Source organism: Mytilus edulis, chromosome 11, assembly GCF_963676685.1.
Source record: "Mytilus edulis chromosome 11, xbMytEdul2.2, whole genome shotgun sequence".
In the NCBI taxonomy this organism is placed as follows: Eukaryota; Metazoa; Mollusca; class Bivalvia; order Mytilida; family Mytilidae; genus Mytilus; species Mytilus edulis.
Genome location: NC_092354.1, coordinates 76,512,495 through 76,529,827, shown reverse-complemented (window position 1 = coordinate 76,529,827; position 17,333 = coordinate 76,512,495). Strand labels below are relative to the sequence as shown.

The 17,333-nt window shown below is 29.9% G+C and overlaps 1 protein-coding gene across 1 annotated transcript in view; it reads right to left on the bottom strand.

Annotated features, from left to right (window-relative positions):
* Positions 1-17,333, bottom strand: part of LOC139496309 (leucine-rich repeat-containing protein 15-like) — a 332,962-nt gene that overhangs the window by 150,157 nt on the left and 165,472 nt on the right. The window lies entirely within an intron of this gene.

The following is a 17,333-nucleotide window of genomic DNA, read 5'->3' as shown; positions in this document are numbered from 1 at the left end:
AGTGGTATACCAGTAGAACATAAGAACGAACTGTAAAATTTAGCCTTTTTTAAAGTCAAGGAAAATAAATGGGAATCGGCGACGACCAGATGGCGTTACAACTCATCAATCAACTCATTATAAACCAATCAATCATCCATGATTAACATAGGTAAACTAGAATGGTAAAGGAGTAGGTTCAGTATGACCCCTTTTTGGCCCCAAAATATAGCAGTTTTACAAAATTATGAAATGTAATCTTTAAGCTATTTATTGGAAAGTAGAATGCCTCTGCTACATAAATATTGGCTTTTTTTGACAATACAATGCACATATATCGGGTACTAGCATAATTAAGTCATGCTAAATTACTGAAATCTTCACAATTTTAGCATTTTAGATAAATTTAAGACGGTTTCTGTCTTACATGAAAGTTGTCGCATTCGTGTTTATTCATAAGGTTGAAATGTAAGTTGTATTTGATGATGATACATAAGACATATCAAGTTTGAGGATGAACACGGATGCGGCCACTTTCATTTTTGACAAAAAACTATCTGAAAAGTGACGTTTGTTGGCATATTTGAAAGATTTTTCATATTTAAGCTTAAATCGGAGCGTTTTTAATGACTATATTAGTTAAAATCTTTCACATAAACTAACGAATCAATTGAAATAGACACGTAAGTGTTTAAAAAGTGTCTAAAATCTTTCGGTAGAAGTACTTGAAATTTGAGGCCAAAATCGGCCCTTACCGGACCTACTCCCTTTGAAAATCTTAAATAAAAAAAAAATATTTTTCTGACGGTATATAAATCAGATAATGCACATTTTAAGGTGTTTCTTCTCATTGGACACACATGTATTATATTTAAAATTTAAAAAAAATAGTGCAATTGAAGAGGGGAAAAGGGTGGTGGGTTGTTCTATTGAAAATGAGAGGGAAATAAAAAAATGAAATCTATAAATATTTTATTTATATACGCTTAAAAGTGTCATGATCAATACGAAATATAAACATGATACATGTGATTCAATCATTTGAAGTAAGAAACAACATCCGTCTTCATTAATTCAGAAAAAATAAACAACACTATGTTTACATGCTGAATAGCAAACGAATGTGTAATGAAAACAATACAGTTAATAGAGACATCAACATGAAGAAAGTCCTTTGTAATTTGTTATATAAAAATTACTTAAAAGTGTCATGATCAATACGAAATATAAACATGATACATGTGATTCAATCATTTGAAGTAAGAAACAACATCCGTCTTCATTAATTCAGAAAAATTAACAACACTATGTTTACATGCTGAATAGCAAACGAATGTGTAATGAAAACAATACAGTTAATAGAGACATCAACATGAAGAAAGTCCTTTGTAATTTGTTATATAAAAATTAGGGATGTCAAAAGATCTGAAATTTAATACTCGGATACTCGGTCAAGATACTCGAGTACTCGCGAGTACTCGGTTGAATCTTCAACGTCTATTGAAAAGTTTAGATTTTAGGTGGGATGCAGTATTTTTGTTACAACTTTTCATAAACATAAGACAAATGTACTACAAACATAGCTTGCTCCTCTGTTTTTTTCTGTATCAACTAAACAATGAATTACCGACCGCCGTTTCTACAAATAACATATCATAATACCAATTATTGTTTGTGTATAGTACGCGTTCATGATCCAAATTCCAATAAAATCAAAAATATTTGAGTATAAAGTCCGACTAAGTAGACAATATATGTATCATCTGTTCCTAAGTAGTTGGTATTTGTTATGATACGACTTGTCCATTAATTTGTCAACAAGAATATTGGACTTCAAATTACTTGTGCTTTTTCATGTTGATCAGTCTTATTTGTTCTGTGTTTTTTTGGTTTTTTTTTTTGCACCATCGTTTGTCTGATTTTCTTTTTTTTAGCCATGACGTTGTCAGTTTATTTTCGACTTTTCGGTTTGAATGTCGCTCTTGTACTTTGGCCTATTTTTTCAATTGTAAATTAAACAATTATAGTTAAATTTCAAATACTGGGTAATTAAATTAATTTAAAAGTACATCTCATACCAATCACGTTTACATAGAAGTCTTGATAAACAAACAAAGCTAAGTTTTACGGCTTGTGATGAGTTAATTATTAATCTATGACAGTGTTGATCCCTGTACAAACACCGTTAAAATGTCTCTCATCAGTTGTGTAAGGTTCACCGCAGGTCACTTTAATTTTGTTATTGTTTAGAAATATGATCTGGTCAACAATTTCAGACGAAAGACTGTTTGACTTTCTATTTTTTGTTACAAGTAGTGCACATTAAAAATTTCCCTCGGAAGGAAAGAACGTTGCTGTAGTAGAGAATTTATCAGAAGTAGTGGATTCGTAAACAAATCAACGAGCGACTTTAGTCGCGAGTTGATTATCGTTTTCGAATTCACTACTTTTTATCAATTCTCTAGCTTAACCCATTTCTAGTAAAACGACTATCTGTTTCATTATCTGACAATGAATCAACGGAATTTCATGTAAATAATTAGGTATTTTGTCTTTTTTCTCCGCTAAGGGCTGGAAATGACTAGATCCACACGGTTCACATTTATATTTAACTTAAAATAAGTTCAATTTAACTTAAATGTGTTGTTATCTCCCCTTTTTATTACCAGATTTTGTATCTGTAAAGAATTATTTCATTCAATGTTTAATCATTACAAATAATTGATATTGAGTAGAATTTAGTACTCATAATTCATTCAAAAAGACATATAATTAATATACATGTATGGAATGTTTTCAATCTTTTTTTGAAAAGTTAAAAAAAAAAATAATTACCAACTTTTAGAAACCTTCAATATATACATATATAGTATTTAGCAACATAATGTGCAAGTTAATGTCGTTTATATCCCTTTTGGTTGCATTTTTAAAGATTAAAATAAATTGGTTGAATTTACAACACACCTTAAAAATGATTAAACCATACTATATATATGTAAATTTCACAATAACAGCACTTCACTAGACACCAGATGGTGTTAAAATAGATACAATTATTGGTCTTAATGGAAAAAAAATATATAAATTTTGTGTAAACTGGTTACTCTTTATTATGTTTTGATTATTTTAACGTTATTGCATTTAGTATCCATCGTCAATCAGTTAATGAACTAGTATTATTTGTGGTAGGCAATCTGAAACCCTAGCAGAATTGCTTTTGATACAAATGTACAATATATAATTATGTCAATTTTGTAATGTATCATGTAAGCTGTTCATAGCCGTGATCGTCTAGTCGTTGGTACCGAAAGATATATCAGTGATATTAACATTGCCAAGTTCAAGCCTAGTACCCGAAATGATTTTTTTTGTAATGGTTTTCTCTACCTAAAGATTATTTTTAATCTTAGAGGTATCTATATTTCATTTTTACTATAAAGTTGACGATTTTGTTTCTAGTTGTACCGTCAAAGAAGTAGTTTTACAGTCGTAGCTGATCACACTTTATTCCCATAAGAGTCAGTTAAATGTAGATGTAAATTTGGACCATTTATAATCAAACAAAGAAAAATTAAGTGAGCATAGTATGATATCATTAAAAAAACAAAAATAAGCATTTGCTATGATGAAAAGAGAAAGGCCTTGTACGTTAAAAGTGATAAGTGTAAAAGAGGGACGAAAGATACCAAAGGGACAGTCAAACTCATAAATCTAAAACAAACTGACAACGCCATGGCTAAAAATGAAAAAGACAAACAGAAAAACAATAGTACACATGACACAACATAGAAAACTAAAGAATAAACAACACGAATCCTTTACAATTCCTTGATGTTTATTTTATCAAGTAATTGTACTAATAAGTAATATTTACAATTCCTTGATATTATAGTGTTTATTATATATATTAGATAACAAAAAGACAGAAATACAGTTTATTGACAGATATACGCTATAAGAGTGATATTTAAATATTCATTTATACCAACACTCGTGGTCTAGTGGTATCGTGCATAGACTACAAGCTTTACTGTCGAAAATACGCGCGTGTTCGAACCTATCGTCAGACACTCGTTTTTGAGAGGATAACATATCGTAAGTTAAAAGTTATGATATAAGTTATCTTAAGTTAACATGGTGGTCAGTGGATTCTTGAAAAATAATCCACTGTTAGAACAATAGTCTGACGTCAGAGAACTGGGTTAAGGTACTACTAAACGTCAGGATAAACATATTTTTGTTCTTAATTGATTTTATTTAGTATTACGAAGGTGATATTTCAACGGAACTAAAGTGAGTGGAAATGTGAAGAGAAAATATCTCAAGATGTATAACAGGCAAACGAGTATCCGAGTACTTAAACTGTACTCGAGTACTCGGTCTTCCGATCGAGTACCCGAGTACTCGAGTACTCGTTGCCATCCCTAATAAAAATACTAATATAGCGAAGGAAGAGGGTGAACAAATGTAAAACGTAATAATATTTCTTTATATAAGGGGTGAGTGTATTAATAGAATTGTGGACGTACTCAAATTACATTTTTGCATAGTTTTGAATATAAGTGTAATTGTTTATACTCTAAGTATTGTAGCAAAATGATATTGATGTGTAAGCTGTGTACAATCGTTGCATCCTCTATTTGGACATTTGTTTTTTTTATGAATTAAGATCATGAAATAAAACCAATGTTTTCCAAACTTAATCCACATATTCTAGAACTTGCCTTATACAAACAAAAAAGATTTGCGCTAGGAAAACCAAATAGTTCTGAATTATGTATTTGGAATGCTAAGCTCATATTAGTGATTGAAAAAAAATTATCATGTTGTTTGAAACCGGTTTAAATAGGATTTTATTTTCAAACGACGACAAGCTACACATTTTTCGTAAACTGTTTTCCCATGTGATTTTTTAATAGGAAGAGACTTTTTCTTTACATTATTTATTTTGCCATTAAAATGATTTGATATATTTTGTGTTTTTTAATTCCTAGCTAAGTATGATCCTAAGCAGAGCTGTAGTTTTAAAATGAATTATCCGCTCTTGGAAACTATGAAGTTTGTTATCGAATTTGTCACCGCTTACAACTGTCTGCCTCTGATTGTATTGCAAACATTATCTGTAAGGTCAACCGTAGCTGTTCATTTTAGTTTGCTCATTTCTATTCGTTATGTTTTGTCTCATTCCGCTCTAACTCAGTGTCGCAATTTACTCATTTGTCGTTTTCTATTGATGATTTCTTAACGAAAAATTAAAAAAATTCAACTTTTAAAAAGTGAAAATAATAAAAACTTCACTTCAAAGTTTGATCAAATATCTGAACTATCAAATAAATTTAAAACGTTATTTAGTGTTTAAAAATTAAAATCATTTAGTAAATATTTAAAAATGTTAAAAATGTTCAGAAATTTGGAATTTTGATATTTTAAAACCTTGATTTAAATAAAGTCTGCGAAAATAAAATTAGGAGAAAAATAAAATGAATGAGTGAATGTAACCTGGTCCTTTATAGAACTATCACATTCATTTATTGTAATGCATAAACATTAATGATAATTAAATGATGTACTGCAATTTAATCGGTTCATTTCCCATTTAACTGTTAACTTTTATTTGTATATATCAATGTGAGTACTGTTTAAAGAACAATATCAGGACATAATGGTTTAACAAGTGTTTTTTGTCTTGTTTTTGTTTTTGATGCTTTGTAAGAATTTAAAAGTTCAACTTAAAAATTATAACTGACATAAAAAGACCTCACAAAATGACCCGTCGAGACCAGAGTTCTAAACATCTTTTTTGGTTCGAAGGTCTTTTAATACCAATAATAAAAATTATTAAATCAGACATTTCGTTAGCAGAAATAATTATAACCTTTACTTGATGGATACTTAAAGGTTGGGTTTTACCTGTAGAATGTTGGCAAACACGAAATAGCACATCCGAAAGTTAACATGGATGTTGTTTGTAAAAAATCTGTAAATTATAAATATTTTATTTGTTTATTTACCAATGAATAAACTCATGATATATACTAGGGTTAAAATTGAGTGCACCACGGAAAACTTACCAATGACGCCGAAATGAATAAAAGCCAAATTAAGATCGGAGATAAAGACCATGTAAGAGCTAAAAAAAGGCAACAGTAGTATACCGCTGTTCAAAACTCATAAATCCAGGGACAAAAAACAAAATCGGGGGAAACGCATTAAATATAAGAGGAGAACAACGACATAACACCAAAACGTAACACACACAGAAACGGACCAAGCATCAGACAAAACACCACGAGAATAACAAATATAACATGAAAACCAAATACATGAATTAGGGATAGACAAGTACCGTGCCACATCTGATCTCAATATCTCAAAAATAAGAGAAAACACAAACGACTCAACGTTAAAATGCAACACACACAGAAACGAACAATAATATAACAATGGCCATCTTCCTGACTTGGTACAGGACACTTTTAAAGGGGAATAAAAGTGGTGGGTTGAACCTGGTTTTGTGGCATGCCAAACCTCGCACTTTAATAGCAAAGTTAAATATAACATCGAAATGACAACATAATATTACAGGACTACAATACAAACAAATAGGAGAACATTTGGAAAGGATTTAGATAATATATCCCAGGTTATATATTTCTGAGGTTGACATTTCTCATAATTTAAAAACAAAAATGTTTAAAATCAATTGATGATTATGACTCTATGAATCATAAATCATGTCAACACACGATGGCTGACTACTAAGCGTATTCATTAACCTTTTTACTACACCAACGTTTTGTTTATATATATTTTTACAATAAACAAATTTTTATTTTGGAATGGTGTTTGATATTAATTATAATGACCACAATTTTCATAATTCAATGGAATTTAATACAGAACATTTCCTCAATTATTTTAGAAATGCTTATTACATTTTAGGGTTTCTCTCTTCGAAGACCATTGTTAAAAGTTTATCTATAAAGGTCATGCTTTCTAAAAGGGCTTACCAAACGATTTATAATGGCATAAATTCATTAATTCGTATTATCATTGCAAGATCATTTTCAAGTTGAGATTGTTTTAATAATCAAGTCACTTCACGTTACAAAATATTTAAGCAAAACACCAAATACAAAAGAGTGGTGCTTTGAGACATTAAATACATTGTTTAGGCTCACAATTGTAAATGCAGGGTTATGTTTCTATAACTGCAAAACATGTCACATTGAAGGGAATATTTTTTAATAATAATTTTCTTGGTTCTTTGCATTATTTTGAAAATTATTAACGAATACATATATTTTCCATAGTTATTCGGTTATATCTGAAACTACTCCTAACACCATTTCAATTGAGATATTGATTTCGTAGATATAGGAAGATGTGGTATGAATTCCAATGAGAGAACTCACCATCTAAGTAACAACTTTTAAAAGTAAACCATGTTTTCGACATTCTAACAGGACTTTCTGTAATAGCTCGGTGTATAACATAGCAGTTCAAATACCCTCAATATATATTTTTTTACTTGCAGATGTCAATATAGATAAATTTAAAATATATTCATATGTATTTTTTATACATTAATATAATTAAATATACATATTTAATGGCGGATATATTCTTACCTGTTTCATTCTAGCAAGGAAAATTCGAAGTTGTTTTTGTGGATATGAACTGCATTTTATATTCTTTTTTTAGCGTCATTTTTACTTTTTATGTGAAATCATGAAGAAAAATCCGGACGTTATATGTACCCTATGTCACGATAGTGACATGACTATTGAATTACTGCGTATCTCTTTACATCAAAGTCCTTGCACTAGAAAACTTATTTACAACAATAAAATATCAACAAAAAAAATAAAAATGCTTAACAAATTGTTACATCATATTTCCAAATGTATATTTAAAACTCTTATATATGCTCTGATACAAAGGTTGCTGACCAGGTATAGCTATGGATCAACGATACATATACCTATATATATACAGCGATAAATATGAAACAATTCACATCAAGTGAATGAGAACAAACATACAAACTTAAAAAAATGGATCGATTTCTTATAAATGTTTTGTTGATAGCCAACCATGGCTCCAATGATTAGTTTATACGTACCACTAATAGTACAATCTCTTTCATGAAAAGGACATTATTGTACTAAATATATAAAAAAAAGATGTGGTATGATTGCCAATGAGACAACTGTCCACAAGTGACCAAAAATGACACAGAAATTAGCAACTATAAGTCACCGTACGGCTTTCAACAATGAGCAAAGCCCATACCGCAAAGTCAGCTATAAAAGGCCCTAAAATGACAATGCAAAACAATTAAAAGGAGAAAACTAACGGCCTAATTTATTTGTGGATATGTTGGTGATAGCCTTTTTTCGTTATCCCGTATTTCGGTGATAATTGAAATTAATATATCTGAATAAGACTGATATTAAGTATCTTTATAATACGGTACGTATGCTTATATTCACATTGATCAGACTAGACTATAAAGGTAGAGTTTTTGCACACAAACTCACTAATGAGAACGAACCTCTGAAACCGTACCTGTCCTAAGTCCCAGGAGCAAGTAATTCAGTAGTTGTCGTTTGTTGCTGTAGCATGTATTTGTTTTTCGTCTATTTTCTGTACACAAATTAGGCCGCTAGTTTTCATATTTGAATTGTTTTACATTTGCAATTTCGGGGACTTTTATAGCTGACTATGTGGTATGGGCTTTGTTCAGTGTTGAAGACCGTACAGTACATTATTGTTAATGATATGTTTGACATGTTTACGCAATGTCTGTGTCGTAACTCTCAAATGATATGATGTACCATTTAAGATATTGATGCCCTTGTACTGATGATAACATTTAGCAGATGTGTTCATTAGTTTGTGTTATCGAAAGCCATGGTGTAATAATGTTTCGTTAAACGTTGTAGCATGCATGAGCTAATCGAACACGTTTAGATATACAAACAACATAAGAGAGTGACACAGAAACGTTGCAATAACAAAATGGATAATTAATAATAGGAAATGAAAAATTATCTCTATAATCACAAATATTGGTATTTAGCTTCCCGTTAGAGATATAGATATCAAGATCTAGGAAAGTGCCGTTTTCATTATTAGTATTATCTTTAAAGTCAGTTCTGCAAGATATATGTCTTAAGTGCACACATTGAATTCAATATCATTGACAGCCAATATATCATCCAAATATCCCAAAGTGTTATGACATTTTTGTCATTAATTTGTGAAGCAACACACATGTACAATTTATAGATACATGGAAAATTTGTTAATGCAAGTATGATTTTTGAATATTTTCTTACTCTTTTAAGGACTTGTATTTTCCCGTTTTAGTGTGATGTAGACTTAACGATGGACTATTCTCTGCATGTATAGAAACATGGGATCTGAATCTTTGATATTGGTCAGCTTAAACAGGAAACGACTCGACATAAATACGTTGCTGGAATGGTGCGTGATATAGAGAAAAAGGTACTATTACATTTTCCCAGCATTAGGTTGGCCTTTTGTGTACCTAAGGCAGGTGAAGGAAGTCAAATTAGGAGCGCTGTGATTAGATGTAAGGCTACAATATATTTTAAATTTATCTATAAATAACTGCAGTGTATATATTTGCAATATAAATTTTGAAACCTATTGAAATATTTTCTAGAGAATTAGTCGAAAAGACTTCCAAAATTTTATAAATTTGGTTCAAAATGACGGTGGGCATGGATAACATAAACAAGCTGCGTTGGAAGCTGGTCATGATACTATTTGGCTTTAATTTTTAAAACAGAATAATAAAGTACCAACACCAAATATAACTGTTTTATCTTGGTTTTTATGTTAAAAAGTGGTAAATTTAGAAAATGTTAATATTGTCGCCTTTGGCAAAATAAATAGTACCGTTCCCATATAATTCTACAAAAATATGTAGTATTTTATACACAACCGAACAAAGCATCAAGTCGGTTAATTGCACATAGGTCACGGTAACCACATACCACTATGTCAATTCAATGGGTATAACTTAAAGTGTTCATTTTATTAACTGTTTGTTATTCGTTTATGAAATTTCATTTATTTACGCTGAGCAAAACGTTTCATGATTACTTTGTTGTTGAAATATCACGAAACTGATATATATAGTTGACGTTTTGATTGCTGTATGCATGCTTGGGCTTAATGTGTCTTTGATGGTTTTACCCACAATATTTTTACAAATTAGTATCATACATTGCACTATTCAAATATTTCATTCCGTGTTTATTATAAGTAACTTTATATTTCGTTTTTTAAATAAAAATCCGCCATTTAAATAGGTATTTAATCAAGCAGTGTTTTCCTTACATGATTCATTATTAGTATTCATTGACAAACATTTTTTTCTTTCATGTTTTGATATATTGTAATTTATTTTTTTATGAATGGAACTCCTGGTTTGTATAACTACATTACATAGAGGTCTACACGTGAGTGTAAGACGACGGAAATTTGGACAGTTAATTTCTTTACAAATTAAATATCGTATGCTACAAAAATGTACCTGCTCAAGTATTTGTTTTTAAATGTATAAAAAATCTGTCATGAAACAAAACTTTATTTTTGACCAAAAAGCTAAAATTTAACTGTTCTGGAGGTTTTCCTTAAACCCCGCTACCAAGTATACTTACAGGTATAAAGGATTTCCTGAAAAATACCAATTCTTTTAGTTGTAGCTACCATATGAAAGTTTGCATTAAATTAAAGACTTTGACCATCTGTCAATAATTAGCACTGTCATTTAGAAAGATGATACATATACAATTGAATATTTAGCTGATATTTTGAAATTAAGCGTACAGTATTTTTTTTAGAAACGTGTGCGAAGAAAGTTGAATAGATAAAAATTTTGGATTAGTGCTGTGACACATAAAGTCAGCTTTCAAATATATTTAACCGTGTTGAAGCTTGTCGGCATCTGTTGTTGTCTTAATACAGAGATGACATAGTGATTACAGTTTATGATAAAGAGACAACATATACTAAACACAGTCAAAACGATTATAAAATACACTAGATATAGTTGATATATTACTTATAACATCTGACAAACCATTTTTGACATACAAAGTATGTACGAAGGCACAGTTGTTTTCCATTCGTGTGTGGAACCTATGTCTGCTGCATTGAAGTTGGAACGTAATGACAATATATAGGAAATCAAGATATAACCAGCAGTCATTTACCACCTGATAAGAATAATCTTTGAATGACAAATGTTAGTTTGGAGAATATTTTGATTTTGTCTCTCAATGACAAGATAAAAATAAACAATGGAGATAACATGTCCGTACAGTTGTGTGTGCGTTCATTCGTAGCCTTAATGATAGGATTTCCGATACTGTGAATACATACTGTACAATGCTGTTCACCAGAGAAAAAATTTCCGAAATAATACATATCAATGTTAAATATTGGTATTGATTGGGTTAAACAATGATTGAATACTAGTTAGATATCAAATTAATGTAATTGGTGAAAAACACAATATTGTTTATTTTAACATCGATTTTTGGTACACTGACTTCAATTCGACTGTCAAGGACAGCGTACGTCTAATTTTTCATTGCAATGAATTTACAGTGGAGAATAGTCCTTTGATTTAAATAATATACGTTCGGTGGATCGTATACTCATAAGGATAGGTTATTTATGTTTCTGGATCTTGAAAGAGAAGCTAACTAATTCATGTAGTTTATAAGTTTGTTTACTAGAATACAATCATACTTTTCGTAAAAGATCTCGATCACATTTATTATGTTAATGAAAACGTAAGGGAAAATACCTGTCGTAATCTGATCTTGATTTTGAAATGATAAAATTAGGAATGTTTTGACACAAACGTCCTTGAATGAGTTTGCTAATCAACCACCATAAAATCTGTCAGGATATTGTAAATAATAGACAAGATATATTTTTAACCTGATATATTATGTCATATATTCTAAAAGTTTATCACAATTCATGTTGGGATTGCGAGTGCCAGGTCATGAATGCATCATAGGTCACAGGTGTGCGGTAGAGATGATTGAATATATCTATTTTAAGTCTCGTTTGAATTTGTCACGCCACATGCAGGATTGATATTTACATTTATCTATCATGGACTTTAGACGAGGTCAGTACGTGATATAGGGACCATTTCAGGTAATATTGACCGAGGACGAAGTCCGAGTGTCAATATACTTTAACTGGTCCACATTTATCGTATTTACCGAGTGAATATTCTATAATCTTGCAAATTTATTTTTGTCTGCTAAGGCGCTTCCTCCATGGTTGTTATGTGTGACATCATGATGTCATCAAACAAAATTTAGCAACAGATTTTTTTTTATCTTGCCCGTCAATATACATATACATACATGTAGAAACATAGCGTCGAAAAAAATGGATTATTTATTGAATAATCAAGTGTTAAAACTTAAGAAACTCTTTAGTACATACATTTATTAAGAAACAGTTTGTGGATTATTACAAGGGAGATAATCCAGTAAAAAATATTTTCAGAAAATCATAAAAAGTACATATTTTAAAAGGTACCCAGCTTTTGGTCTATTAAAAATACTAATATAACTCACTTTGTTTTATTAATTGGAATACTTTATTATGCATTTTAGCTAATACATTTGCTAGGGTCTCTTTCCAATATATTGTAGAATTTTTCTCAAAAAATATCTAAATTTACATTTTCTGTCTATAAATCAATGAATTTAAACTAGTATTTTGTGGATAATTTTGGAAATGTGAGTGTTGGTTTTTCAAAAGCACTATAATAATTGACAAATTAATTCAAAGTAACAATGACCCTAGTTCAATTACAATGTATGATTCCATATAATGAATTTAAATGGTACAAAGGGAGATAATCCAGTAAAAATGATTTAAAAAGACATTAAAAATGAATTTTTTCAAACTTACCAATTCTCAGTACATTAAATATAAAGGTATATATCTATTCGGTTATATTAAGAGACATAGTTAATGACGCATTAAAGCATTAACGATGGGTGGGCTCTTTTTTTGTTTTGGTACTTTCTTAAATTCTCCTTGAATGATATCAAATTTGACTTTCTCTGAAATCAATGAAATTAATATATCAATCTGTAGACAATTTTGTGAATGTATTTTTTTCTTTTTTTTAAACCCTTATTATACCTAACAATGTAAGTTAAGGTAACAATGACGACAATACAATTACAATAAATAATAATGCCATAAATATTGATTTTCTATGGTACAAATGGAGGTAATCCAGAGAGAGATAAAAAGATAAATATAAATCAAAGTCTACCAAGGTGTAATAAGAAAATGTTTAGACTAAAACAATCGTGATTTTTTGTACGATTCTGTTGAAAAATGTAAAAATTTGCAGTTGTTAATAACAAACATTTATAGAATAACAATCTATATATATGTTACAGTGAGTTTTTATAAGCAGGGATTATGTAGAATCCCTGATTTTTCAGGGAATATGCAGAATCACTAAAATCATTAGTAATTATATATAATAATATGTTTGTTGCTTAAAAGTCAGCGTCAAATGGATATTTATGTTCTATTTGTAAATCCACAGAGCATATTATTTGTGGTATATGTAAAAGGAATGATAAAGAAGAGTATGGAACATTTGTTTTTGTGGTTTATTATTATTATAATTTTTTTTATTCAAATGAATAAAGAAATTCAATCTGAGAGAACTTACGCATCTAAATGTATAATAAAACAGGCAGAACTAAATATTGATATATAAAACAAAATGTTAAAGGAAGCTGGCATTTGGTGTTATATTCGAATAGCAATTCCGCAGGGTAAAAAAGGAAAGTGAAACAAAAAAAAAACATAATCATTGGCAATTGTTCACAAAAAGTATGAAAAAGAATATCGCCTGGACACAAAACATGGTATTTTGCTCAAACCAGTTTGAGGTTGCTGATTCCCTTTTTTCGGGATACCTTGAAATGGTTTTACTTAACACTTTATTTCCCTTAGGCGTGTTGTAAAATCTGATTCGATATGTGAAGAAAAGGATTTTTAAAATGTTGATATTGTGATAAAAACAGATGTGAAGCATATTATTTTGATATATTGTGTTTAGCTTGATGTTTTAATCTGATTTTTTAGAATAAATTATTTGACTTTTATTCATTTTCTTTATAAATAAAACTATTTCTTCATTTCAGTTATCATGTGTTATGTATAATCCCTGAAGCAAACTTAAGAAATTACTTGATATATTTTTTATGTCAAAAATCTTATAATTTCTTATATTTACATAATTGAAAAGGTAGGGGTCCATGCATCATCTGCGACGTCTTAAGGATGTACACCTCTGAGAAGCCAAAAATTTCTAGAATTAAACTTTTTTTCTTGACCTGATTTTTGGGTTTATAAGACTGTAACAAAATAATTGGTGAAGAAAAAATCATATGGTTGTGCACTTCTTTTTTTGCTACGGCCCTTTGAAAATGCAAAATTTTGATGATTTTCCCATTTTCCATCGATTTATACCTATTTTTGGGCTATTATCATGGAATAAATCACAGTTCCACAATTAAACTTTTTTTCATACTTTCTATAAAGATGAAGTGATCCAATCTGAATAAATTTTACTTAAAAAAAACTATAGGTAGGTGTTAATATAAGAAAGTTTTATCATATTTTGATGCTTTTTGGTGTAAAATTTACCATGCTGTCAATTTTGTTTTTTTTGTGATTTTTCTCAGTTTTAAGAACAAAATGCATATTATTTCAACTTTTTTGTTGTAAATGATTGAAAAAATACATATCTAAGAAATTTGAAAAGACCAAAATGATATGGGATGTACATGATTCTTGTAAAATCATTTTTTGTATCCCTAACCCATTTTCTCAAAATTTTGGCTAAAAAAACTGACTTGATTGGTCGTAAAATTTGAAAACTGGATTACTCATAAACCATTCATTGTTAATACACAATTTTTTCACAAGAGTTATGTTTGATTATAATATTTTTAAAATTCATTGATATATTCCACTTGTATCACATGTTTTGGAAATAATTCAAGAACGAGATTTCAACGAGACTGAACGAGACTGAAAAGTCAGAAGAATACATCCTTAAGGAAATTGACCGTTTCATTTTTCTGATTAGGGTATATTGAAAATGACCAGTTTGGGACACCCTAAAAAAACGGTCGAAAACACAAGAAGGCAAAAATCATTGAGTGTTTTTGAACATGTTGTCATTAGAAATATCCCTGACTGTTGAATCGCAAAGAAAAAACTTATCTTGAAGTAAATCTGAAACATCATGGTAATACAAATAGGCTGAATGTAAAACAACCGGTTTTTAATAATTGATACGGCGAAAAGTCTGGCCAGCTCAGATAAGAATTTTTTTTTCAAATTTAGCCTGAAAAAAATATTGTCGTTTAATTCCTGCAAAAAACTGTTTAACTTCAATTGGTTATTAATCTTTAATATCACAAAATGTTATCGAATTTGACCGTTTGAAATTTTCAAAACTTTTCAACAAGTTGGCTCATAAGGCACACGTAAAAGATGAATTTTTGGACAACATTCATGTTTTCCCTTACAAAACTTCCAACATACTATTTGAATTCTTTTAATGCGTGATAGTCCAAGGAGTACTGTCCCAATAATAATTGTAATGAATTTTATAAGGAAAAACAGTAATATTCAGTATGGGACGAGTATTCTTATGGGATGAGTTGGTATGATTTTTTAATCATAACTATGAATTGGTTTCTCTCCCCAGACCTCAAAATGCTCCTGTTATCAATACCAGACGCTATTTGTAACATTCATTGTTTTGACAGTCTGTCACTATCTAGTACTATCTTTGTGTTAATGTAGAGTATCTATTAGCACACGCGTGTACTAGGATTGATGTTCAGATCATTTCTTCTAGAATATAGCATTTTCTATTGGAAAAAACCCAAACACAAACTGTAAGTACAAACTCTGTATCAATGACTTAACACTAAAACCATACTACTCATTATTTAATTCATATGTTCAAATCGAATTCCCCAAAACTCCCAAGGTTTTTTGCTGAATGATGCAACAGGGTCCTTTAGTCAGGAAAGTTGCTCAAGAACTCATCAAACTCAGTTCATTGGTATTTGTTTAAGCATTTTAGGTATTAATGGTAATTTTCTACTTTTGTATCCACATCATTAAAAAAGAATGTTCTTTAGTTTAATGTTTGGTGGTGTTAAACATGTACAGCTTACTGGATCTGTCTGCATCATTCTCACAGCCAAATGTTAACAGCATAAATGCTTGATCACTGTTTAATTTACTGCTATGTTAAAACGCACTAATGACCTTAACTACATGTGTAAGAGTTGTCTCCCATATACCAGGTCTACCCCCTTAAGATCGAATATGGAGACAATGAAAGACCCAACATATGGCAAGGGTTTAGCAAATATATATCTGGTTACATATTTCTGGGGTTGACAAAAAAGTTTAAGATTTTTTACCCAATAAATGATAAGTCAACACATGATAGCTCGATATTAACCTATTTGCTACATCAACTTGTTGATATATATATATTGTCACAACTAACATTTTTAATTTTGGAATAGTGTTTGATGTAAATTACCACTCTTTGCACAATTCAATGGAATTTAATACAGAACATTTCCCGCAAATATTTTAGAAATGGCTATTATACGTCGGGGTTTTTCTCTTCTATAAACATTGTTAGAAGCCTACCAATAAATTCTTAAATTTGAAAGGGCTTACCAAACGATGTATAAAGGCAGAATGCATTAATTCGTATCATCATTGCAAGATCTATTTCAAGTTGAGATTGTTTAAATAATCAAGTCACCTCACGTAAAAAAATATTTAAGCAAAACACCAATTACAAAAGAGTGGTGCTTTAAGACATTACATATATTGTTTATGTTGATGTTGAAGGCTCACAATTGTAAATGCAGGGTTATGTTTCTATAACTGTCAATCATGTCACATTGAAGGGAACATTTTTGAACATTTATTAATTCTTAGTTGTTTGGAATGATTTCGATAATTACTAATGATACATGCATTTTCAATAGTTATTTGGCTATATCCGAAACTACGTAGTTCAGTTACGTGTTCTCCATTCTAACCTCATTTTAATTGAGAGATTGCATTTCGTAGATATTGGAAGATGTGGTATGAATTACAATGATAGAACTCTCCATCCAAGTAACAACTTATAAAAGTAAACCATGGTTTCTACATTATAACAAGACTTTTTATAATAGCTCATTGTATAACATAGCAGTTCA